The 24,199-nt window shown below is 45.8% G+C and overlaps 1 long non-coding RNA gene across 1 annotated transcript in view; it reads right to left on the reverse strand.

Annotated features, from left to right (window-relative positions):
* Positions 1-7,832: 7,832 nt before the first annotated feature.
* The window catches only part of LOC149525240 (uncharacterized), a 73,563-nt gene continuing 57,196 nt past the window's right edge, over positions 7,833-24,199 (reverse strand). Inside the window, exons 2-3 of the long non-coding RNA XR_016348603.1 lie at positions 11,574-11,680; positions 7,833-8,813 (exon numbers count right to left, since the gene is read on the reverse strand). This is a non-coding gene — a long non-coding RNA (uncharacterized LOC149525240). The remainder of the gene's footprint in view (positions 8,814-11,573; positions 11,681-24,199) is intronic.

Consider the following 24,199-nt stretch of genomic DNA (forward strand, 5'->3'; position numbering starts at 1 on the left):
CCACTCTGGATGTGAATTAAAGTAGTTTGGAAATTATCCAATGAATCCACTGCAGTGGATTAAGTTGAATGGGAAAAAGGCATTCTTATTATGGGAAATCCACCTCGAGCATTATTCCAAAAGAGCTATTTTGATAGATTTCCAAGTGTAAGCAAGCCCTTATACTCTTTCCCTCTCTGTGCTTTGGAACATCTCCGGGAGGGTGTGCCAAGGGGCATCATGAATTTGGGTAAAGATTTGGTAAGATGGTGACCTGTAGACAAGGAGCCTCTAGTATGAGATGACCCCCTACTTCAGGCAGATCCTTTATGGTTTGAGAGTGCCAATCCTCCTACTTTTTCTGCATGAGAAAAACTCTGCCTCTTGAATGGAAGCATTAGAAGTTCATTCTCTCTGGGTATGTCTACACTACAGCGCTAGTTCGAACTAACTTAGTTCGAATTAGTTAATTCGAACTAAGCTAGTTCGAACTAACGCATCTAGAACTAAAAACTAGTTCGAACTAGCGTTTTGCTAGTTCGAACTAGCAAGTCCACATTGAGTGGACTCTGAACAGGGCTTAAGGATGGCCGGAAGCAGTGCCGGCAGGGCATAAAAGGAGGACTTAGAGCATGGAGATGCTGTCTCAGGCTAGCCGAGGGCTGCGCTTAAAGGGTCCCGACCCCCACCCCGGACACACAGTTCTAAGGGGTGCCCCGCTTGCAAAGAAGTTCTGGCTTGGAGTGCCCTGAGTGCCCACACTGGGCACATCACACCACTCGGCCATCAGCCCGGCTGCACTTGCCGCAGGCTGCCATCTGGGGAGAGGGAGTAATTGGGGGGCTGCAGGAGAGCTTCCACCCCCAGAAGCCCGCAGAGCCAGCCCAGTCCTCCCCATCGGGGGCTCGTACCCCATTCCTCCCTCACCTCCTTCCACTTACCCTTCCTTAGCCCCCCTTCTTATTGATGTACAAAATAAAGATAACGTTTCTTCCAACATTGACTCTGTCTTTATTGAAAAAAAACTGGGGGAGACTGGGAAAAGGAGGTGGGAGAGGGGAAGAGAAAGGCTGGGAGAGGGGAGGGCAACTAACATGATCAGGGGTTGGGAACAGGTCCCATATGAAGAGAGGCTACAGAGACTGGGACTTCTCAGCTTAGAAAAGAGGAGACGGAGGGGGGACAGGATAGAGGGCTCTAAAAGCAGGAGTTGGGTGGAGAGGGTGCATACAGAAAAGCTCTTCATTAGTTCCCATAAAGAAGGACTAGAGGACACCAAAGGAAAGGAATGGGTAGCAGGCTTGAAACTAGTAAGAGAAAGTTGTTGTTCTTCCCAAAGCAAATAGTTAACCTGTGGAACTCCTTGCTGCAGGAGGCTGTGAAGGCTACAACTAGAACAGAGTTTAAAGGGAAGTGAGATCAAGTGATGGAGGTTGGGTCCATGGAGTCCTATTAGCCAGAGGGTAGGAGTGGTGTCCCTGCCCAAAGTTTGTGGAAGGCTGGAGAGGGATGGCAGGAGACAAATGGCTTGGTCACTGTCTTCGGTCCATCCCCTCCAGGGTCCCTAGGGTTGGCCGCTGTTGGCAGACAGGCTACTGGGCTAGATGGACCTTTGGTCTGACCCAGTACGGCCATTGTAAGCTCAGGGCTCAGGGTCGGGGGTCTCAGTGGACCCCCTTGATTTTCATGCACACCTGCTCCTGGGTGGCCAGGCTGGCAGCTCTCCTGCCCTAGACGGCCACTTTCCTGTGCCTAGTGAGGAGATCGTGGACGAGGTCCACGATGTCTGCACTAGCCCAGGAAGGTGCCCGCCTCTTGCGGTCCAGGGCAAGCTCCCGGGAGCCGCCAGCCTGGTCCCGGCAAGAGGGGGTGGGCTGGGGGGCATCGGGTGGGTGGCTCTGTGCCGTGCCAGGTGCAGGGTCTGCTAGCTGGGTGCTGGCAGGCTTGCACCTGGCACGGGCACCGTAGCCAGCCCGTGCCCCTTTAAGGGGTCCGGGGCCGGGAGGGGGGCATAGAGTTTCCCTGGTGTTGGCCAGAGTGGCCACCAGGGAAACCTGGGGAGGGCTAGCCTCCCACTAGTTCGAACTAAAGGGCTACACAGCCCTTAGTTCGAACTAGCTAGTTCGAACTAGGCGTTAGTCCTCGTAAAATGAGGTTTACCTAGTTCGAACTAAGCGCTCCGCTAGTTCGATTCAAATTCGAACTAGCGGAGCGCTAGTGTAGCGCCTATTAAAGTTAGTTCGAACTAACGTCCGTTAGTTCGAACTAACTTTGTAGTGTAGACATACCCTCTCTCTCTCTCTGGGTACGTCTACACTAGCCACCCTAGTTTGAACTAGGGTGGCTAATGTAGTCATTCGAACTTGCAAATGAAGCCTGGGATTAAAATATCCCAGGCTTTATTTGCATGTTCCTGAGCGCCACTATTTTTAAATGCCTGGTAGTTCGAACTCCCTTCACGTGGCACAGGCTAGGTAGTTCGAACTAAAGCCCCTAATTTGGACTACTGTTACTCCTCCTGCAATGAGGAGTAACGGTAGCCTAAATTAGGGGCTTTAGTTCGAACTACCTAGCCCGTGCCGTGTGTAGCCGCAGGCAGGGAGTCCGAACTACTGGGCATTTAAAAATGGCGATGCCTGGGAACATGCAAATAAAGCCCGGGATATTTTAATCCCGGGCTTCATTTGCAAGTTCGAATGACTACATTAGCCACCCTAGTTCGAACTAGGGTGGCTAGTGTAGACATACCCCCTCTCTCTCTCTCCCCTCACCAGGGCAGAATGGGGATCATTCACCATAACTTGCTGACTAATGCAATAAAGAGATGATTCTTCATTTACTTTAGGTCTTTAGTTCATCACTGCATTCTTCCAGCAGGGCTTGCTTTCTACAGAGCTATGTTATTTACCCCCATCTTCAGCAAACTGTACAATGAAAAAATATGAAATATTGCTTCTCTTTGTACCGTCTGAGGAATTAATGGCAAAACCAATTAAATCCAACATGCAAGACATCCAAGCTCTATGCGTCTCCCACTGATTCATTCTAAATACTGCCACATCACTTTTAAGTCATTTCCTTTCCCAGGCGAGGCAGTTTCATTCATATCAAAAAGCTTGATCTAACCCAAACACTCTTACAATAAACCAGGCAACCTCGTTTTTGATATCATTAGCCTTTAACCTCTGAGGGACTTCTTCAGAAAGGAGCTGCAACTCGTTACCAGATGTCAGAAAAGAAATTAGTCATAAAAACCTCAGAAACAACTTGAGCCAGGCAGTGTACGTTTTCTATTATGCTGAAAAATGAAAGAAATTGTCTTTAATGCATCAGGGAGGGGCAAGTGTTTCAGAAGGTCATGTCATAATCAGCTCTACGGAGCCTCAAACCCACATGGCTCATAATTCAGCCACTGGATTTCTTCATAAACTCTGAGAATCTGTGGAGCTCAGATGCAGCATTTGTGCCTTTCTTTATAGTAAAGCAAAAGGGCACAGTAACGTAGCATGGGGTAGAGGATGTGAGATGTGCAACTCAATTCATAAATATGGTTTAATATAGTCAGTCATTTCCAGCCTATGGAAAGACTTATGCTGAGTCGTTATTTCCACATAAAGGCCGACCTGGTGAGATGGTTCTGAGTTTTGGAGGGATTTGTGAAAGCCGATGTAATTCACTGGGCATTCTTTGTGTGTGGCTTGATATGTTGCGAAGACAAAACTGCTAAACAAGGAGGATCAAAAATTGCTGCCATTGCTGATAATGCAAATGGAGGGATTAGACTGACTTTTTACTAGAGAATGGGGTGGGCCAGACCTTGGAGGGGGAGGCCAGCTGACTCTCTGAGTATTTGTTCTTTCCCTGCTCCTCCTTTCATCTCTGGGTGGGCGACAAGGGGAGTTTAGGGAGTAGTCTGCTAGTGATCCAGGCCAGTAACAGATTACTAACCCCTGCCTGTGGACCATTAGCTGTGCTGGTTAGCCAGCTGGGGGGAGGCATAGCCAACTGCCCTCATTTCCTCCCCCTTCTGGCCACTCCATACGTGGCGTGGCATGGTGTGGGGAAATACCCACGTCTAGACTGGCATGATTTTCCGGAAATGCTTTTAACGGAAAAGGTTTTCCGTTAAAAGTATTTCCGGAAAAGCGCGTCTAGATTGGCAGGACGCTTTTCTGGAAAAGCACTTTTTCCGGAAAAGTGTCCATGGCCAATCTAGACGTGCTTTTCCGCAAAAAAGCCCCGATCGTCATTTTCGCGATCAGGGCTTTTTTGCAGAAAACACTACTGTGCTGTCTACACTGGCCCTTTTCCGGAACAGTTTTCCGGAAAAAGACTTTTGCCTGAACGGGAGCAGCATATTTTTTCCGGAAAAGCACTGATGATTTTACATTAGATCGTCAGTGCTTTTCCGGAAATTCAAGCGGCCAGTGTAGACAGCTGGCAAGTTTTTCCGGAAAAGTGGCTGATTTTCCGGAATAACTTGCCAGTGTAGACACAGCCACATGTGTGTATCCCCTATTTTTCCACCATCCCCATGTGCCTGCAGTGAAGATGTGGGGAAGCCTCACAAAATATATTCATGACCCCACATTGTCAAGTTTGCCAGGCTGTAATCCAGCCCATAGACAGCAACATGACAAATGTTACTCCCTTGAGAGACGATTATATCTTTTTGTTTCCTTTAAGACACAGCCAGAACTCAGATTTATGGTGTATAAATGAGAAATTCCACCCCTTGTTAAGCAGATATTGGGCTGTAGAAGATAATTAACCACCTCTCATGGTTTACCCAACCAGCAAAACTTGGGTCAGGAATTGCTCACCACCCCCATTAATTGTCCAGAACAGACTGGCTGGTGTTGGACCAAATATTATCTCACCAACATTTAATATCCCTGCCATAGCATGAAGGGAAACAGAAACCCGAGAAGAAGAGAAAATTAGAGTGGTGGGAAGAAAAACAGTTTCTTAACTGTGCAATAGATTCTGTCTGTCTAATGAATCCCCTTTGAAAACCACCCTCAGTAATAAATTAGGATGTAATATATTGCAGATGGATCAACAATGGCACACATACCGCTTTATGTATCTGACACACAGGTGTTTGATTTTGTGTTTGACAGCAGGTCAAGGAGTGGCCATGTTGAGACCAATCCTGCCCCCCTGAGCAGTCCAGAGAATGACAATTCTATTTGGTGACAATGTTCAGGGTTTCAAACATTGTTTTTGCTCCTCACTGGAACCAAATCAAAATCTTTTTGAACATTTTCACAAAATGAATTTGTATTGAAACAGATGTTTTTGGATCAAAGAAACCTCAGGTTTTCAATTCACATCCCTCCCCTCCATCTCTTTTTTTTTTCCCCCTTTCTCTCCAGAAGTGACCAGAATACTCAACACAGGCCTTTGGGCCTGCGAATGCACCCTCTAAAGTCCCCCAAGCCAGCAAGAGGGGGCTCCGTGGCCACTTTCCAGATGGTCCACAGCTCGAGTTCAGCCCCCCTTCTTCCCCTCACAGTGGGGATCCCGTGCTAGCGCTACAGCCTCACCCTCTCCTGCGAGACTGGAGCACCAGCGTCGCCTTCCCACTGTGGGATGCGGTGGGAGAGAAAGCCCCAAGCCTTGCTGGGTGATATGGCTTGCAGGGAAGAAGTGCTCCCCTTTCTCCACCCCTCCCCTTGTTGAGGGAACAGCAAGGCATCAGCATGTTGCCTGGAGGCTTTCCCTGCTGCTCCCATTGGCCAGAATCCAGCCAATGTGAGCAGTGGGAAGTGGTGCCTGGGAGCAGCACACAGCCCAAAGACAATTAAGTGCCCCCTACCCCCTCATGGCCAGACCCCTGGACCCTCAACCCCTCACACACAGAAACCCTGAAACCCTGCACCCCCCACCCTGCTCCTGCACCCTCCCTCCTGGCCAGACACCCTTCCCCACCCTGCTCCTGCACCTCCCCCCTACCACCAGCCCACTCCTGCACCCTCCCTCCTGGCTACACACTGCACCTTTCCTTGCTTTTGCCCACTTCCAGACTCCCTACTCCCAGCCTGCTACTGCACCCTACTTCCCATCCAGACCTTGTACCCCCATCTCCTCCTGCACTCCACCTCCCTCCCAGACCTAGCACCCTCACCCCTTTCTGCACCCCATCTCCCATCCAGATCCTGCTCCCTCATTCCTCTTGCCGGCAGCCCAATCCTGCACACTGAACCCCCTTCCCCATTTTTATCCCAACCCCAGAGCTTAAGGGGGTCTACAAAATCCACTAACCCTGGTGCCCCAGAAGAGTAAATCTGGCTAATGGGAAGCCCTAAACCTCTGTCCTACCTGTCCCTCCACCTCCCTCAGTGTCTCAGTTGGATCGACATCAGTGAAGGATGTGGGGTTTGGAGGTTGAAAATATGGGACCCTTTTATGTTGGACATAAATTAATATTTTAGTTTACTAGGGGGCTCTGCCCTCTGCTTGCTACACTCACCAACCCTTCCCTCCCCTCCCCCACTCACTGGGGGTAGGTGTCTGGTGATGGGAGAGTGGGCAGGAACGGGTTGAGGGTAGGTATCTGGCTGGGGGAGGTGAGGGAGCAGGAGTAGGCTGGGGGTAGGTGTCTGGCCAGAGAGGAGGGGTCAGGAGCGGGCTGGAGGTGTGGGGTCTCATTGGAAGGGGTTGGGGGTGGGAGTCAGGCTCAGATAGCAGAGGGGATGTGGGGTGGCCTGCAGGGTGTTCAGGCTCGGATGGTGGGGAGGACCCAGTGCAGCCTACAAGGGGAGCAGTCAGGCTTGAATGGCAGAGTGGACCTGGCTTGGCCCAGGGGGAGAGGTCGGGCTCAGATGGCATAGGGGACCTGGCACGGCCCTGGGGGAGGAGGAGGGGGAGGGCTTGGATGGTGGAGAGGACCCAGCCTCAGCAGATCCTCCCCAACGGTACAGCACCCCCGGGGCGTGAAGTGGCAGCCAGAGCTGGAGCAGCCCATGGCCGGAGGAGACAGCACCAAGACTGGCCACAGCAAACAACTCAGGGTGGAGGTGGAGCAGGAGGTGGATGTCAGCATAAGGACGCAGACGATGTGATGATGTCATTGAGTCATTCCGCAGGAAAAATGGTTTTATATAAGAGAGGTTTAAAATGAAGTTTGATAAACTAACATGAAAAAGTTAAAGCACCTCGTCTTAGTCTGTTGAATAATTTAAATTAATATCTCCTTTCTTACTGGTTGAATTAAACTGTTCTCCCTAGCTGCAGCACTAGCAAAATGGCACGGGCATAATCATGTAATTAATGTGGTGGTCCAGAGGAAGGTTTGCATTGAGCCAGATGAGCCAAAAAGTTTGAGAACCACTCACTGTGTAAGGGGGAGGGAAGAGCGCTGTGTTGTGGGGGGATTGGGGAGTAGGGCTGGTCACAGTGCGGCAGGGCAGGGGGAATGGCACCCCCAACCTGCGAGGAGCAGTCCGGGCGTGGCCGCACTGGGCAGAAGTCCCACCTGCACTCATCCGGCACTGGCCTTGCTGAGCAGGTACGGCAGCAGCAGGCAGAGGTGGCTGAATGCGAAGGGGAAATTTCCAGAAGGTAATTTCTATAAAACCTGTATAGAAATAAATTTTATAGTATAAATGTATAGTATAAATTATTAATATAAATATATGGCATAAATGTTATAGTATAAATGTTTAGTATGTTATAACAAAATCATTTTACCAATTATTGTTTCCATTCAAATTTTTTGTTTCCACTCTCTTATTATATGACTATTTTGAACTCCTTTATATTTAAAAAATTGCAGTCCACATTTACAAAAAAAGTCCCATTCCCCACCCCAAAATTCCTGGGTACGGGCCTGCCAGATCTCAAAAACCTTCCACACAGAAATTTTGTCAAATCTGATACATCTTTATGAAATGTGTTGGCTTTAACACACCATATTTAGATGAAATTTCATGTAGTTGAAAATATTCCAGTCAGATCAAACGTTAAGTGATAACCAGTTCCTTCATAGATACCTTCCCATCCTACAGAAGAGTATTTTTTCAAGGGATTTTTAAAATCATCCTTCTCAGGTTGTATGATCTTTGTTAGAATAACAGCACCATGGGACAGCGACTGCGTCTCATTAATAACTGGAAAAATTCCTATCATATTACTACCATGATAAGATAATAATATTGTGAATAAATCCTATAGAAGTCAATAGAAAATTATATACAATGGTTACACAAAAGCTACAGAAAATATCAGTCTCTGTTAAATTCTAAAAATTTTTAAAGGAATGTCCATGGGACCCCATTCAATTGTTATATAGATTTTATCCATTCTATAGGAACTTCTCAATAAGACTTGGAGGCCTGAGTCAAAAGAGATAGAGTCTGTTCATAGTTCCGCCACAGACATCCAGTGTGATCTTGGGCAAGTCATTTAACTCCCCCATAGCTCAGTTTCCCCAACTGTAAAATGAAGATAACATCCCGGATGTGGTGTTGGTAATACATTTATGTTTGTGAGGTGATGAATGCCACATAAATGCTGGAAAGAAAGAAAGATAAAGAAAGGGTCTCTGTATCACAATAGTAATTTTGCACTGTACTATCGACACCCACCTCAGCACCACAGATGCAGAGAACGCCCTGGTGATCATTTTCCACTGTGTCTGCCTTGAATACATGCAGGATTGGGCCTTCACTTGGCACATTGGTTGTGTCTTTGTTGGTTTACATGGCTCGCTTCTGGGCTCCAGCTGATTCAGAAAATGGAGACAGGCTAGAGCGCTAATGGCTGCCACCCATCTTTCTGTGGCCAGCAGAGTCACGTTCTCAGTTCAATGGCCTCCTGCCTGCTGAGCTCTGTTAGTGGGAAACAGAATGTTCCATTCCTGACTCCCGACCAAATGCTATTTCATTGTTAATTGCATTCCTACAGTTCTATGGTCTGATGACAAATGTGTGTGTGTGTTCTGCATTATACCCTCTCATGACTTTAAAATGTTAGGCGCTACAGGGCAGGGGTTCTGTTAATAATAAGTAATAATAAATGTCAGCCAGATGAAGACTGGCAAGAATAATTACTGTAAATGGAGATTCTCTCTTTTCAGCTCCTTTGCTTTGCTCCATTTAGAGGGAATTTCTTCTTCCTCTGCCTTTAAAAAAGAATTATGTACAGTATCCCGGTCACCAGGCATTTAAATCTTCCAGCCTGATCCAACTCCCACGGAATGTAATGGGAATCTTTCTATTGATTCCAAAGGAAGTGAGACCAAGAGTTTTGCTTTGGCCTCTCATAGCCACACTCTTTCAATATCTTGGGGTACATTGACTTTGCAGCCAAGGGTGTGCTATGTAGCTTAGGGTACGTCTACACTACAGCGCTAGTTCGAACTAACTTAGTTCGAATTAGTTAATTCGAACTAACTTAGTTCGAATTAGTTAATTCGAACTAAGCTAATTCGAACTAACGCGTCTAGAACTAAAAACTAGTTCGAATTAGCGTTTTGCTAATTCGAACTAGCAAGTCCACATTGAGTGGACTCTGAACAGGGCTTAAGGATGGCCGGAAGCAGTGCCGGCAGGGCATCAGAGGAGGACTTAGAGCATGGAGATGCTGTCTCAGGCTAGCCGAGGGCTGCGCTTAAAGGGTCCTGACCCCCACCCCGGACACACAGTTCTAAGGGGTGCCCCGCTTGCAAAGAAGTTCTGGCTTGGAGTGCCCGGAGTACCCACACTGGGCACATCACACCACTCGGCCATCAGCCCGGCTTCACTTGCCGCAGGCTGCCATCTGGGGAGAGGGGGCAATCGGGGGGCTGCAGGAGAGCTTCCACCCCCAGAAGCCCGCAGAGCCAGCCCAGTCGTCCCCATCGGGGGCTCGTACCCCATTCCTCCCTCACCTCCTTCCACTTACCCTTCCCTAGCCCCCCTTCTTATTGATGTACAAAATAAAGATAACGTTTCTTCCAACATTGACTCTGTCTTTATTGAAAAAAACTGGGGGAGACTGGGAAAAGGAGGTGGGAGAGGGGAAGAGAAAGGCTGGGAGAAGGGAGGGCAACTAACATGATCAGGGGTTGGGAACAGGTCCCAGATGAAGAAAGGCTACAGAGACTGGGACTGTTCAGCTTAGAAAAGAGGAGACGGAGGGGGGACAGGATAGAGGTCTCTAAAAGCAGGGGTTGGGTGGAGAGGGTGCATTCAGAAAAGTTCTTCCTGAGTTCCCATAAAGAAGGACTAGAGGACACCAAAGGAAAGGAATGGGTAGCAGGCTTGAAACTAGTAAGAGAAAGTTGTTGTTCTTGACAAAGCAAATAGTTAACCTGCGGAACTCCTTGCTGCAGGAGGCTGTGAAGGCTACAACGAGAACAGAGTTGAAAGGGAAGTGAGATCAAGTCATGGAGGTTGGGTCCATGGAGTGCTATTAGCCAGGGGGTAGGAGAGGTGTCCCTGCCCAAGGTTTGTGGAAGACTGGAGAGGGATGGCATGAGACAAATGGCTTGGTCACTGTCTTTGGTCCATCCCCTGCAGGTTCCCTAGGGTTGGCCGCTGTTGGCAGACAGGCTACTGGGCTAGATGGACCTTTGGTCTGACCCAGGACGGCCATTGTAAGCTCAGGGCTCAGGGTCGGGGGTCTCAGTGGACCCCCTTGATTCTCTTGCATACCTGCTCCTGGGTGGCCAGGCTGGCAGCTCTCCTGCCCTAGCCGGCCACTTTCCTGTGCCTAGTGCGGAGATCGTGGACGAGGTCCATGATGTCTGCACTAGTCCAGGCGGGTGCCCGCCTCTTGCAGTCCCAGGCAAGCTCCCGGGAGCCGCGAGCCTGGTCCCGGGAAGAGGGGGAGGGCTGGGGGCATCGGGTGGGTGGCTCGATCCATGCCAGGTGCAGGGTCTGCTGGCTGGGTGCTGGCAGGCTTGCACCTGGCACGGGCACCATAGCCAGCCCGTGCCCCTTTAAGGGGTCCGGGGCCGGGAGGGGGGCATAGAGTTTCCCTGGTGTTGGCCAGAGTGGCCACCAGGGAAACCTGGGGAGGGCTAGCCTCCCACTAGTTCAAACTAAAGGGCTACACAGCCCTTAGTTCGAACTAGCTAGTTCGAACTAGGCGTTAGTCCTCGTACAATGAGGTTTACCTAGTTCGAACTAAGCGCTCCGTTAGTTCGAATTAAGTTCGAACTAATGGAGCGCTAGTGTAGCGCCTAGGAAAGTTAGTTCGAACTAACGTCCGTTAGTTCAAACTAACTTTGTAGTGTAGACATACCCTTAGGTAGATGTACTCACACTAGCTGTACTCTAGTTAGCTTGTTAAAAGCAGAAGCGAGGACACCATGGTGTGAGCTTCCATGCTGGCTGCACAAGTACATCTGTACCCAGAGATCCCCGGAGGGCTTGTGCAGCTAGTGCGAAAGCTCTTGCTGTGGCATTCTCATTGCTATTTTTAGCTAGAGTACAGCAAGCAACGGCAGGTCTACACAAAAGTTGCCCTTCACATCCCTTGATACAATGTACCATAACCTAAAAGTGTTCCTGTGTTCTGACATTTTTCATTTTGGGATTTTCCCCCTCCTCGTCCTGCATTCATATTGACTATGTATTGGGATTGGTCTTTCATCGGCATCATACCATTTAGTTATGCGAAACTAGTCGTTCTGCATGTCACCACTTATGTGCTGTTGAGGACAATGTTGTTGGGCTGGCATTTCATCTCCATTGGATGTTAGTGGCTTGATCTGGAAACAGAAATCCCAAATTGAAAACATGTTTTAGAAAAAATGTACCACCACAGAGTTCCTCTTAAAAAAAACCGAGAACTAGGTGCAAATCTTCACTAGTAGGAAACTGACTGCTTGAATGAAAACCAAAACCAAGAGTGGGATAAAGTCCACTACACAGCTCTGTCCGTTCTGGTTGTAATCTACAATGAACCTCCTCATTCCAGGTAGCTCTTCCTTTCCTACTTACTTCCATCCACAGCTACACAGAGGTCTTTCCCAGTACTTTTTCGAGTCAAGGTTACCGTCCCTCGGGGTAACTGATCCACAAGCAAGATAAAGTATTAAGTACACCAGTGCTAGCCTCACTCCTACCACTAACACCTGAGATAGTGCTCGGAAAAAATAAACGTCAAATTGGGGAGAGGGTCTAGTCTGTAGGCTGAGTGAAATTCTAGAGAGCTAATTGGAGGAAACTAGAGTAAAAAATGTTCATGAGGTTGGAATCCAAATAAGATTTTAAATGGCTGTATAACCTCAATCTGTGACTTTAAAAGTTGTTTATTAAATCCTGTTCTCATTATTCTACACACAGTCCCTGGCTACCTCTGAGGTTGTCTGACAACAAGTAATCAGACTATCCTGCTAGCACACAGTGGGCCATTAGTTAAAAAAAAAAGAAGTGGGTAAACTAACCTAAAATAAATTCCATATTCAATTACACTGATGCTATGATCCCTGCCACCAGGAGGTGAAAACATAGGCACTTATCTTTGTGTACCTCAGCTAAGAGAGCAGTTTCCATTGGCATCCAGCAGGTACTCAGGCCTGCCTTCACTGGCTTTATATACAAGGCTATGTCTGCACTACCATTTATGTCAGTGTAACTTATGTTGCACGGGGGTGTTAAAAAAACACCCCTTTGAGTGACCTAAGTTACACTGACAGAAGTGCCAGTGTGGACAGCACTTGTTGGCAGGAGAGCTGTTCATTGGGAATGGATTAATTATGTCAACGGGAAACCTCTCTCCCATTGGCATAGAGTGGCTGTGCCACAGTAAATTCCCTAGTGTTGACATAGTATTGACCTTGTTGACAGTGAGAAATATCCCCCAGCTTCCCTTCCTTACCTCAAAGGGTCGCTGTCAGAGTAAATGCCTTATATATTGTGAGGTGCTTGGATACTCTGATAAGGGGGGGGGATATAAAAGTACCTAACAGAAAAATTCAAACCAGAACTTGAGTGGCAGATGGTCACAAACAAGCCAGGTTGTGCAAGAAGTGGCAACAGAAGCACTGTGGTAGTACCAGCAGCAACAAAGAGATTCAGAGAGGTGAATGGAGGCAAAGAAGGCCCCTTATCTTTGGGATAGTACATCACAGATTTGTACAGAACCATGAAGATAGCAAAGACCTACTAAAGGGGAAAATGAAGACACAGTGGAACTGTATTTGCTAAAGAAGATGGTAGGCCTTCCACAGAGACAGTGCCTAGCTTGCTACTCCACAGGCTGCCATCCCTGTAATTCTTTCAGTCAAAATGAAATCATAGAAGGATACACACAACAGAAACAGAATGTAGCTGGAGCCTCTGGACTGTATGTAGCTGTCAGCAAAATAACCAGCTTGGCACTTACACTGCTAGGAGATGCCAGCAGCTCCACAAGGCAAATCAAACCCCATACATTTTTCTTGTTTTACTTCTTAAAAATCAGAAACAACTAAATTAACCATGGAAACAAAATGAGCAAAGCACTATGAACAAACTCTCCCAATTTGCAGAAGTAGGCTACAAAAAGTAAACTCCTGGCACCATTGTAATATGTGGAAAAACGTCTGTTGAGTTCTGTGGACCCAGGATTTCACTCGGTGTTAATGGTTCATGAAGAGATGGTGACAGATAAATTTACACATCCAAAGTGTGTCTACATAGCAAAGTTATTTTGGAATAATTTTGAAATAACGGAAAACTTATTCTGACTTCTATAAATCTCATTCTACGAAGAATAACTCCTATTCCAAAATAGATATTTTTAAATAAGGCATGTGTAGATGCTCCACTTCTGCTATTTCGAAGTAGCCCCTCACCAGGGCCATTCTAAGTTATTCCTCCTGGAGCTCTAAATCGAGATAGCACGTCTACATTAGAGAAGCCTCCTCGGACTAATTTTGAGGCTTCCCTGTAGTGCAGACATGCTATTTTCAAAGTTATTCCAAAATAACTGCAGTGTAGACATAGCCCAATATTCTACATTCTGACCAATAAACAGAATGTCTTCAGTAAATTGTATTCACATTGTAGATGGGCTAAAATTAAAACTCCAGAGGGCATGGATAAGTGTTCATATCACACTCCCTATTAGTACCTGGCCTGAGCCAGGGAAACTAAAGCCAGTAAACCAAATTTGGTGATCAGTCCTAGTCAAGTGCCATCTGAGCATTCCCTTATGTAGGCTAAATGCAGATATCACACCATGAAATCAAACAGCAAATACGAAGATTCTTAACGGATTTCTAAAGTTTCTATTTTACATCCTGTTATCCATTTCTAGTCTATAGTTTTCTATACTTTTCACAAGTGCTGGCAACTCCTTAGTGGAGTTCTTAACTGATCTGGAGAGTGACAAACCCAAGTCCTCTCCCAATAAACCCTTTCCCACAGCTCTGAATGCTGTTACAACATGAAGTGCTCTGGTCCGCTGTAAAAACCTTTGATGACATCTTTATTAAATGAGCTGGAGATTTGCTACATCTTGTGGATTAAATTATGCAAAAGTCAACTGCTTCAGGTTCCCTGCATGTACATTAGTTGTCACAAACATCACAGACATTTTACATTATAACCACACACTAGAAGTTGCCAGGTGTATTTGTTTATTTCATTTTTCCTTCTCAGAAACCGTGGACTTATAGGCTGTGTCTATAAGTAGTATAATAATAGTAGGAATAAGGGATCTTCCGGAAAAGGGTTTATTTTCTGCAAGATCCCATCTAGACTGGCGCTTTTCTCCAGCAAAACCCCGAGCCGGAAAAAAGCGGCAGCCATGTTCATGCAAATGCCGCGGGGGATATTTAAATCCCCCGCGTCCTTTGCAATTCCGAAGTGTCTCATTAGCATCCCTTTTACGGAAAAGGGTGCCAATGTAGACACAGCCATAGACTTTTAAAACAATACTTGGAAATGTGAAGCTTTACATTAAAAAAAATCCCTAGGCCATACTCATATTTTGCCTGCCAACAATGCAAGTTTGATGAAGAATTCATGCATGACACACCTAAAAGAAACAGAATATGAATACATAACCCTCTGTTAAAAAAGCCAGGACAGCTGTCTCACACTGAACAAAGCCAGGAAATTCAGATGTGGAGCTGCTCAATTCATTTATTGTAAATGAATTACCTGGCAAATGTAGCTCTTCTTCTGGTTTCATCTCATTCAAGAACCAATCCTGATTTTCATTAATGTGTGTGCTGGTTATGACTGCGGAGTAGTTTGTGCAGACAGTTGCTTTGATTGCTTTGATTAACTTCCCATTCATTAATCATTACTGGTGTGTGTTTTGTCACCTACATGACTTCTATTTATCAGTCTGCTGTTCTTATACGGTGACCATCACAAAGCAATCTCGTTGTGGCTTAAGAAACAAAGTTATTGTTTAACTGAAACTTCTGAGTTGGGAAATTCACTCATAGCCTGTATAAATAAAATGTACTATGTAAGGTCACAAAACAAAATTACAGTTTTAATAGCCTATGGGCCCCTGTGAAAGGGAGAGTTCCATGTGTAATGAAAAAAACCTGAAAATGAATTTTCAGATGAATCATTTGCACTATGATCAGTTAAGCTTTCAGGATTTATGAGCATTTTCCAGCAGAAATCAGCAGGCATGTGACTACTTGTGACCAATTATAATTAGCTCCAAGAACACAGAGAGAATTCATAGAATCATAGGGTTGGAAGAGATCTCAGGAGGTCATCGAGCTCAACCCCCTGCCAAAAGCAGGACCAATCCCAACTAAATCATCCCAGCCGGGGCTTTGTTACACCAGGACTTAACAAACCTCTAGGGATGGAGATTCCACCACCTCCCTAGGTAACCCATTCCACTGCTTCACCACCCGCCTAGTGAAATAGTTTTTCCTAATATCCAACCTGGACCACCCTCACAGCAACTGGAGACTATTGCTTCTCATTCTGTCATCTGATACTACTGAGAACAGCCTCTCCATCCTTTTTGGATCCCCCTTCAGGGTTGAAGGCTGATGTCAAATCCCCCCTTATTCTTCTCTTAAGCCATTATACTAAAGACTAAATAAGCCCAATCCTTATCATTACATTATTCACAAATCACTTTTTGTCCTGTTCAATCAGCGCTGCTCCAAGGAATGGCTAAAACCCATGTCTCAGCACTTCCCTTCATGGTCAGGTAGCTGAGGAACATATAAGTAAGGTGTGATTTTTTATATTATTAGTGCTCCAATTAGTGCAATGCAAAAACACATTAGTTTTAATTTCCAACTAGAAGCATTAACCTTCTTTATTTTCAGAGCATGTGGATTTGCACTGCTTTGGGTTTGCTAGGAGTTTGAGGTTTGCCTCAGGTTTTCCTGGCTTGTTATTTAGACCTGTGGGCACCCCTACAGTCATCATTAGAGTTGGCAGTCTCATCCAGGAGGGTGGCTAGTCCGAGCATGATGTCTCAGCCACCCATTTCACCACAGAGATGATCTCTCTGGGTCAGTGTTGCATATTGGAGAGATAGGATGGTAGAGGATCCTATGTGGTAAACATTGTTTGGTCTGTGAGTAAATACATGACTTCTGAATCAAGGGCTTTCAATCCATTTTCTAGCACTAAGGGCTTGTTACAAAACTTACTGACATCAATAAGAGTCTTTCCCTTGACTTCGTAATAGTCACTTTGTACAAGCCCACACAGGAAGGTAGAAACTTTTCAAAGATAATGTTTTTGGCTCCAAGTATCAGGAGTACTACATTGCACATATCTGTTCCCAAATATGCCACACCAAGCCACTTCTCAGTTCCATGAATACAATGTCACCTCTAATAATACAGTCTTCTTTTTACAAACTATTATAATATTTTACAGAAGCAGCCCTAGAACCCGTGTTTTACTACATCAACACAATGTATTTTAGTCATGTAGCATAATCTAGCCAAATTTCCACCTTCCAAATGAAAAGAAAAGAGAAAGTACTGACTAGTATAGCTATCCACAGGCCTGCCAATGTGGAGGTGGAGGTGGGCAAACAGGGCCTTTGCCCTGGGGCCTAGTGTTTCAAAGGCTGTGTCTATACTTCAGAGCTTAACTCGAAATAAGCTACGCAAACTGAGCTACATCAATTGCGTATCTTATTTTGAAATAGGGAGCGTCTACACAGCACTTATTTTGAAATAGATCAGTCTTCCTCCGACTTCCCTTACTCCTCATACAGTAAGGCTGTGTCTAGACTGGCATGATTTTGCGCAAATACTTTTAACGGAAAAGTGTTTCAGTTAACAGAATTTGCGCAAGAGAGCATCTATACTGGCATGTGCCTTTGCACAAAAGATTTGCTTTTGCGCAAAAGCATCCATGCCAGTGTAGACACTCTCTTGTGCAAGAAATTAACGTGGCTGTCTACACTGGCCCTCTTGTGCAAGAACACTTGCGCAAGAGGACTTATCTCTGAGCGGGAGCGTCAGAGTATTTGCGCAAGAGCCACTGATTTTATACATTACAAAGTCAGTGTTCTTGCGCAAATACTCATGGCCAGTGTAGACAGGCGGCAAGATTTTGCGCAAAAGCAAGCGCTTTTGTGCAAAATCATGCCAGTTTAGATGCAGCCTAAGGGTTACAGGAGTCGGAGTAAGAAGTCCTCCAGCTTGACAGTATTTTAACACTATTTCGAAATAACTGCCTACTTTGTAGATGCAGACTAAGTTATTTCGGAATAGTGCTAGTTATTTCAAAATAGTGTTGTAGTGTAGACGTACCCAAAAGGGCTCGGGACTTCTAGATGTCACCACTATTATAGTAACCAGAGTCCTGCTCCCTTTAAATCACCACCAGAGTTCCACTCAGCATGTTCTCGGCAGTGGTGAGGGCTGCCTGGGAGAGGCTGATATTGTGCTGTTTTAGACATTCGAGATAAAGACACTAAGGCTACATCTACACTGCAGGCTTCTTGCACAACAACTGTTTTGCGTAAGAGTGCTTGCGCAAAAGGTCTTACACAAGAGCACATCCACACTGCCATGTGCTTTTGAGCAAGAGCATCCATGGCAGTGTGGATGCTCTCTTGCACAAGATAGCTCTGATTGCCATTTTAGCCATAGGGGTTTCTTGCACAAGAAATCCCTGTTTCCCATCCACACTGCCTTCTTGAGCAAGAGCTCTTGCACAAGGGGGCTTATTCCTCATGGGGAGAGGAATAACTCTTGTTCAAGAAGCCCTCTTTTCAGATGCTGTACTGTAAATTTACTTGCACAAGAACACACATGCAGTGTAGATGCTCTGCAATTTTTTGCACAAGAACACCTGTTCTTGTGCAAAAAGCCTACAGTGTAGACGTAACCTTTGTTAAGCTGTCTTCTGCAGCCCTTCCTCACGCTGCTCAGGGCTCTCTTGGACAAGTGGTCCCGGTAAAAGTGTTGGATTCCTGCTAGGAGTAACTGCTGTTCCATGTGAGTCAGGACTGCAGAATCAGGTCCTTAGCTTATGGTTCTCCCCTCATAATGGGCAAAGCCCACTTTTTCTGCAGTATGCCATGTAAATGCAGGAAAGCCCTCATGCCTCATAGAAGAAAAGAAATATGTATGTCTCTGTTTTACAATGTCTCATTCAGCACTGTAAAATAAGTAAGTAAATAAGCAAATCCCTAAGCAGCTATAAAGAGAAGTATTCTCCACAGTCTGATGACTTTAGTTTATGTCTTTGACCAAATGTCAACCACACAGTGCCCTGACAGAGTTTTCTGTGATCTATAAGAATGCTAATCCAACCTATGACTACAAGTGGGCAATGGTGTCTCATCTGGTAACTGGAGCACAGCTGCCTTACCAGCAGAGTATACCTGTATACAAATGCAGTACATCTATGTCTGAGTCTCCTTTTTTGAGTGTTTGGTTTCTTTGTCGAGACTTGGGCTTTGTCTGCACTACATCATTTTGTTGACTAAACTTATATCGACACCTAAAAGTTGACAGAATAAAAACTGGAAAAGCTTGTTCACACTAGTCCCCTTTGGTGACAGAATATGTCCGTATTGGGGGCCCCATTATCAGCAGTGTGCGCAATGCATTGTGAGTATGTATCCCACAGTGTATTCTATCAGTCCTTAGGGGTTCTGAGCAGGGCTGGCCCGAGCCCTTTTGGCGCCCTGGGCCCAGGCGCGTGGCACCGCCCCCGGACGCATGCGCAGGCCCGCCCATGCGGTGCGGGCCCGCCCCCCCCCCCAGGGTATGCAGGCCTGCACCTGGGGCACACGGCACATGCGTGCGCCGGCCATGGCCGCTGGCACGAATGGGGGCAAGGGCACTGCTGTCCGGCACCGCGGGGCTGGCGCTGTGGGAGCCGGGCACACGGCTCTTGATGGCAGCTGTAAGGGATGCAGTACACCCCTTATAGCTGCCATCAGGCGCCCCCCGTGGGTTGGCGCCCTGGGCAGCTGCCTGGCTCGCCCATTCCACCTTCTCAGAACCAGGGCTGGACGGAGGCAAGTATCAGAGGGGTAGCCGTGTTAGTCTGGATCTGCAAAAGCAACAAGGAGTCCTGTAGCACCTTATAGACTAACAGGTGTATTGGAGCATAAGCTTTTGTGAGCAAAGACCCACTGCATCAGATGCATATGACATGCATATCTGAGAAAGTGGGTCTTTGCGCACGAAAGCTTATGCTCCAATACATCTGTTAGTCTATAAGGTGCTACAGGACTCCTTGTCGCTTCTTGAGAAGTTGGAGTGGATCACAGTGCAGCTTGAGATCCCAATACTAAGGCTATGTCTAGACTGCAGAGTTATATCGGCAAAAGATACACAAATTGTGAATTGCAATTTGTGTATCTTTTTCTGCTTTGCTTTTTTTTTTTTTTTTTTTTTTTTTTTGGAAGAGGTTTTCCCCAAATTTGGCCCGTTGACATGGGGCCAAATTTCAGAAAAACCTCCTCTTTTGGAACATCCCTTATTCCTCATACAGTGAGGAATACAGGGATGCCGAGAGAACGTGCCCACTTTTTCGGAAACTGTTCCAAAAAAATGGATGCGTTTCTGGATGTGATAGAGCTTTTCCAGGATACCTCTGGAGTCCTGGAAAAGCTCTGCAGTGTAGACATTGCCTAAATGTCTCATTATGCATTGCTTGTCCCAGCCCTCCACTGGCTTACGGCTTTCTTTCATGCCATTTTTTTAAACTGTCATTCTTTACTGTGCAGTCTGGCATCTGTAGTAAGAAAGGCTGGATCCTGCATTTCTCTGCTATGCTCTGTTAAGTGTCATGAGGACAGCGCACATGGCAGTGCAGTGAATTTACTGATAAAGGAAGGCTCACAGGTGCCTGACGTTCTGCGTCATAAAGAGGAGCAACTTTACATTGCTTTTGGCATTCACAAAGCAGCTGTACAGGGTAGACAGTTGCTTTTGGATTAGGGAAACCAGCACAGAGTGATGGAATCACATCGTCATGCAATGTGTGGGATGAAGAGCAGCGGCTACAGAACTTTCAGATGAATAAAGCCAGTTCTGGGAGCTATGTGCTGAAGTAGCCTCAGACCTGCAGCACAGGGATGCTAGAATGAGAGCTGCTCTCTCGGTAGAGAAGCTTATGGCAATCACTGGAAGCTGGTGACTCCAGACTGCTGCTGGTTGGTCACAGAACAATTTGTAAGGGGAAGTTGGGGCTGCATTAACGCAAGTGTTCAGGGCAATAAAATACATCCTGCTATGAAGGACTGTGACTCGGGGAAATGTGCAGGAAATAGTGGACAGCTTTGCAGAGATGGTTTCCCTAACTGCGAAGGGGTGAGAGATGGCACATATATTCCAAATTTAGCACCAGACTCCTTTGAAACAGAGTATAACAATAGTAAGGGGAACTTTTGCATGTGTTACAGGTGCTTATGGACTACCATAGGCATTTTAGACAATGTGGGGCAGTCTGGAAAAGTGCATGAGGCATGCAATCTTCAGGAACACCAGCCTGTACAAACAAGGACTTATTTTTCTAGATCCCAGTGGGAATGTGGATGTGCCCATAGTGATTCTGGTGGATCAAGCTTATCCCTTTCACTCCTGGCTCATGAAATCTTACACAGGACACCTGGACAACACTAAGGAGCATTTCAACAACAAGCCGAGTAGATGCCTTTGGCAGATTAAAGGAGCACTAGCATTGCCTTTATATCAGGTTAAACCTTAATGAGGAGAATATCCCCACTGTCATTGATGTGTGCTGCACTTTGAATAATCTGGGAATTTAAGAATGAAATGTTTGCTCGGCAGTGGGGAACGGCAGCAGAGTGCATGGCTGCTGAGTTTGCGCAGCCAGATACTAGGGCTATCAGAGGAGCCCACAAGCCAGCAACAGAAATAAGGGAGGCTTTGAGGAAGCACTTTGACAATGAGCCAGAGTAACATGTATCTTTGTTAGAGTTGCCTCCGGGGGCATTCCATGTTTTTTTCCCTAGGAGACTATGTGAACATATGGGGCCGCATATCCCAGTAAGAAATGATTAAAATGCCTGTATATGTACTCATAGTGATTGCAAAGTGAATTTGTAGAAAACAAAATAAAATTGGTTTACCATTATAATACTTCGTCTTTATTGATCAAGAAAAAACACAGTGACAGTCACCAAAACACAGATGCTTTCTGGGAAAGGGCAAAACCTCACAACTGTGTGTAGATGTCATTATGAAAGTTGTGCGACAAGATGGAGTGAAGGGGAAACTGAGCATTCCCCAAAAGTGGAAAGGAATGTGCAGGCAGCATTGGGAGGGGGAGTAAATAATGGTGTATGGAAGTCAAGCCCAGAGCTGCTCACTCTTTGAGCATCTCTGTTTGCATCTTCATTACTTTTATCATCTGCTCAGCTGCAACCCTAGCAAATGCTCAAGTCTTTTTTCTGTCCTGCCTTTCGGTTTCCCAGCACTTCTTTCGTTCCCTTTTTTCTATTGTAGCACGGCTGTAGCTCCCTGAACATGTCTCCTTTGTTGTGTTTTGGCCTCTTTCTTTCTTATCTGGTGGAGACAGTCTGCAGGGATGTGAGGGGTGTTCCTCAAGGCACATCTGGTGAAGCACAGAGGACAATACACAGAAGCCGGATTGTTAAATTCAACCACAGCATTGACACATTTCACTTATATGTACCTTTGGAAACTTACCAATCACTTTCTCGCTGACCCTTGCCAGGCACACATCTCTGTACGCACCAAAAGGCTGGTGAGTGTTAACTGGGAAAGGGGGACTGCTCCTGGACAAAGGAACATACAGTTTTTGCTAGGCTTGCAGTGTAGCTTTAAGGGAATTCCTAAAATTAGCTTACCCTTTTCTACAGGCAGGGAACATTATAGCTGAGGGTAAGCAGAAAACCAGGGTATATCTACTGCATGCTTGCAGATTCTGCCCTGCTCTATATGCAGCTCACCTATGCACTGCTTTGGTCTCTGCACAAATCAGTGGTGTGGGACAGTGTTCTATAGTGGGGGAAGGAACAAAGCAGCACTACCACACAACCTATGACAGAAGATTATTAAGTACCTCTAGGAAACTTTCCTGGACATCTCTCTGGAGAATTCTGTAGCCTATAGGGCTAACCTGCTTGCTTGCCTATAGATATATTAATGTATTATTTCCTTATGATTTTGATTATATGTTTCTTATAATAAGTTACGGTAGATTTATATTGGCACTTTGGCTGTAACACAAGAGACTTACAGGCCATGTCCTGTATAGTGAGTTAAGGCAATGTTAGTATTTTTGTCTGGGACCTTTTATCCCCATAGTACAGTTAGGGCTCATCTAGACTATGCTGGAGTGTAGAGCTTTCGAAAGTGAAAGTAGTTTAGACACGGCTTTTTAGGCGAATCCCTCCCCCTTTGACGAAAAGCCATTCTTCCTCAAAAAATGAGTTTTACCCGTTTTATTGACAAAGTGGGGGGGAGGGTTTGCCGAAAAAGCCGCATCTAAGCTACTTTCACTTTCGAAAGCTTTGCTTTGGAAAGTGAGATTGGAAGAAGATATGCAAATTCCCGTGGAATTTGCATAGCCTCTTTCAACACTCTAGCGTAGTCTAGATGAGCCCTTAGTTTACATATGTTCAGGACCTTTAACCTAGACAGATGGTAGTAACATAGAAAGACTTTCCATGGTATAGGTGCTTCCACGAGTACCCTCAAACTTAGCAAATACATCATTACCTAGAAAAACCCAAATGATCCACTGAGATCAGACTGAATAGGTGGGTAGGACAGAAATAATACATGTGATAAACAACCACAAAAGGCTGGTCAACGAATTGATGCATATGATAATAAGTTGAGCTCACTGATATACTGACCTATTGGAAAAAGACATTTCACCATGAGTAAGGTGAGGAAATAAAAATAAGGAGAAAAGGAAACATCCCCTACTGAGTATGGATCAAACAACAACAGCATAGCATATGATAAAAGTGGCATTCCAGCCCAGGGGTGGTAAGAGAAGGAGATGTAGTGTGAGGGAGGTGCAAGAATGATGGCCACTCGTGACGATGGGGCAGGTGCCGGTAATGAGGAAAATGATGGCTAAGGCCCTCTCAGAGAATGACAGAGGCCCGGACCACTTTGAGTGTAGAGGCCCCAGCTCCGGCCCAGCCTCAGGCCCCCAATGTATCTCATTTCTCATCCACTAAAACCAAAAGAATATATGAAAATGAACACTTGAGACATATTTATTAACAATTAAGTCATTATACCAATAGCAGGTATGTTAAAAATGTAACTTTGTGGGTTTCCACCGGAAGCAAAACTCTTCATTTTAGGAATGCTGTTCTGGCTTTATTGTGTGCAAACTCATTTATATTTGAAGAAAAATATAATTTATGTGCAACATCACTGTTAATGTTAAACATTGTGAGCCCATTCAACTACCCTTGTCCCATTGTAGAATGTGGATAGTTCTTGACTTGTTTTAACACATTGAATGAGCATTCACTTGAAGCCATTGATGCAGGGAGACTGACAAAATTATGTAATGCAATCATGGTATTAGGAAATACAGTTGACAGGCCATGATCAAATATTCCTTGACGCAGCTTTTTGGGTTTGCAGTCTGATTTAAAGTTGGTGGAATGTATATGTTTCAGAAAGACAATCTTGTCATGGAGATCTCTTGAAATTTCATCGTACTTTTGTTGAAACTCTTCAGCCACTGAATATAGACCTTCATCACTCAGTTCTCTGTACTCCCAAGGTAGGATTACTCAACTTTGAAAGGCCTGGGGGCCACAATGATACTCACAGCACATGCCGAAGACCTCAACTTAAGTGTGGTTCAATATA

This window comes from Pelodiscus sinensis, chromosome 2, assembly GCF_052426305.1.
Source record: "Pelodiscus sinensis isolate ZL-2025 chromosome 2, ASM5242630v1, whole genome shotgun sequence".
Classification (NCBI taxonomy): Eukaryota; Metazoa; Chordata; order Testudines; family Trionychidae; genus Pelodiscus; species Pelodiscus sinensis.